Here is a 3560-nt window from a genome sequence, read left to right on the forward strand (position 1 = left end):
ATCAATATATGATTAAATGATATATATATATATATATATATAAATATATAATATATATACAGGTAATAATATTCCGAAATTTGTGTACACACATACACACACAGACATACACAACACACACCACAATAAAAATATATATATATATATATATATTATATATATATATTATATAAATATATAATATATAATATATATCTATATATAATATATGTATATATGCAGAATATATATATATATATAGATAATATATATATATATATTTATAATATATTATATATATATATAAATATATTATGTATATATGCTTATATATATGTATATAAATATATATATATAATATATATATAAATATACATATATATAACATATGTAATGTAATGTATGTATATGTATATATAATATCTATCTATCTACCTATATCTTATATATATATATAATAAATTATTATATGATATATTCTATATATCTAATATATAGTATGTATATATGCATATAATAAATATGTAAATATATATATATATATATCATACTAATATAATAAATATAATATTATATATATGATATAGTATGTATGTAGTATATGTAATATATAATCTGTCTATCTATCTACCCTATATCTTATATAATATTATATATCTATATAAAATCTATATAAGTATATTGTTATATATATATATATATACATTTATAATTATATATATATAAATATGTTTTTTTATACCCGTGTCGTGTGTATATATATATCAATATCTATCTATAAATATAAATATATATATAGAAATTATAAAATGTGTATATATATTAATAAAATAAATTATGTATATATAAAATATATATTATAAATATATATATATTATATATATATGTATATGTTTTTATCCGTATTAATAGATATATATATAAATATATAATGTATAAATATATATATATATAAATTACTAAATATGTATACAAAAACGATATAATAAAAATATTATATATATACATATATATATATAATATAATATTTATATGATATATATACATTATATGTATATATATTATATAAATTTATATATATATATATAAGAAATGGTATATATATAATAATATCTATATATATATATATATATATATATATATACAGAAATATGTATATATATACATATAAATATATATAATTTTTATATATATAAATATATATTTTATATACAATTACTAAGCGATCTTATATAGGGAAAGTTTGAAGATTGACCTTAAATAAAGACATGAAAAAAAAGACTAAAGTATTGTTCAACGTCGAACCCCAGTTGAGCAAATACAATACAGGGCGAGGTAATAAAAGCAGTAAACGAGTATGTATACCTAGGGCAACTCATCCAGGACGAGTACATCCTGCGAAGCCGGAGTAAAACGGCGAATCAGGCTCGGTGGCGTGCCTTCGGTACACATAGCATAGTACTATATTATGAGGTCGTCTGCCAGTATGTCTATAAGAGAAAGGTTTTTGTCCATGCCGTCCTCCCCGTCATGACATATGGGTCAGAAACTCAGATACGTACCATGTACTCGAGAGGCAATTAGTAATGGTGCTCAAAGAGGAATGGAAAAGGGTTTTGCTAGGAGTTAGCTTATAGAGGACAAGAAAAGAGCACATGGATCAGGCACAATCAAATGTAGAGGATTTACTCAGAGCATTAAGAAGAAAAAAGTGGCAGTGAGCAGGATTATATATATCTGAGACAGACAATAGGTGAACAAAGAGAAAGAAAAACACAGAATGGGAAAATACGCGACACAAAGAGACCAAGGGCAAGACATTGACAGATGGCGGGATTGAATAGCGAATTTCGCAGAAGTAAACTGGAACCATAAGACCACAAGACCGGAATGACTGGAAAAGACTGAGAGAGGCCTACGTCCGGTAGTGGATTGATACAGGTAACGTGATGATTGTGTGATGTGGAATATATTGTCATATATATTATATATATATATATATAGTTATATATATATTTATTTTAGATATATATAAGTGCTATATATGTATGAATATGTATAGTAATATATATTTATTATTAATATAGGTTGTGTATATATGTATATTGTATTCATATATATACATATCATACATATGTATAAAAAATAGGTATGTATATATATATTTATATATTATATATTATTTATATAATTAATATATATAGATATACATCATACATACATATGTTTAGATATAGGTATAAAAATTTATATTTTTATATAATTTATATATGTTTAGGATATGTGTGTATATGTATATATCACCACATATATGGTCTATATATATATATGTCTATATATATATATTAATATATATATATATTTAGAGATATATTGTGACTGGTCATTTATTTATATATAAAATATTTATATATATTTTGATCAGATTTTTTTTTACATTTTTATTCAGAGATAGGGATTTTTATTTATTTTTTTGAGAGATGATATATATTTATATTAGTTGAGCCCATATATCTCTCAATCGATATATTTCTTTATTTATTTATTTCTATCTTGATATATATATTTTATATTTATACATTAATTATTATTGATATATTTATATATATATATATATATATATTTGTAGGGATATATGTGTTAATATATTTATATATTGATATTTTTATATTTTGATTTTTTTTATATTTTTGGATATTTGTGTGGAGTTTTTTTTTTTTGTGTTTTTTTTATTGATTTATATTTTTAATTATAGTTATTTATATATAGGATAGACTGAGATATATAAATATATATATAATATATATAGATATATATAGATTATATTTTAGTTATATTATTTAGATGGCTTATGGTATATATTATATATATATATATATATATATTTACATATTATATATATATATAAATATTTTATATATATATATATATATATACGTATTTCTATATTATATATATAGATAAGTATATATATTTATATATATTTATAATATTTATTTATATACAGTTGTATATATTTTCAGTATGTGGGTTTACACACATACACACACAGACACACACTCACACACTAATTTACCTATATATATATATAATATATATATATAGATTAGATTATTTTTTTAAATTATAAATATATTATTATATATATATTAATATAGGTATATATGCTTTATGACCCTAAACTGACATTAAACCTATTTATAGTTATATATATATATTGTATATAATATATATATATAGATTTATATATGTTTGTATTTATTGAATATATATTTGTATATATATATTATATATATATCTTATTTATATTTTATATATAGATATATTGTATGTATTTGTTGTATTGTACTATGTAATATTTATATTATCTACCTATATTCTTATATATATATTATATTTATTTTATATATATATATAATTTATATAATAGATTTATGTATGTATATTTGCATCATATATATATGGTATATAGTTTTTTTTTTATATATATTTATATATATATATATATATTTAGGTAGGGAGGAATGTATGGAGATGTATATCTATCTGTCTAAATATTTCTACCGAGATCTTATATATAT

This window comes from Penaeus japonicus, unplaced genomic scaffold, assembly GCF_977035675.1.
Source record: "Penaeus japonicus unplaced genomic scaffold, GWHDUDI00000001_assembly GWHDUDI00000009, whole genome shotgun sequence".
NCBI classification, from domain to species: domain Eukaryota; kingdom Metazoa; phylum Arthropoda; class Malacostraca; order Decapoda; family Penaeidae; genus Penaeus; species Penaeus japonicus.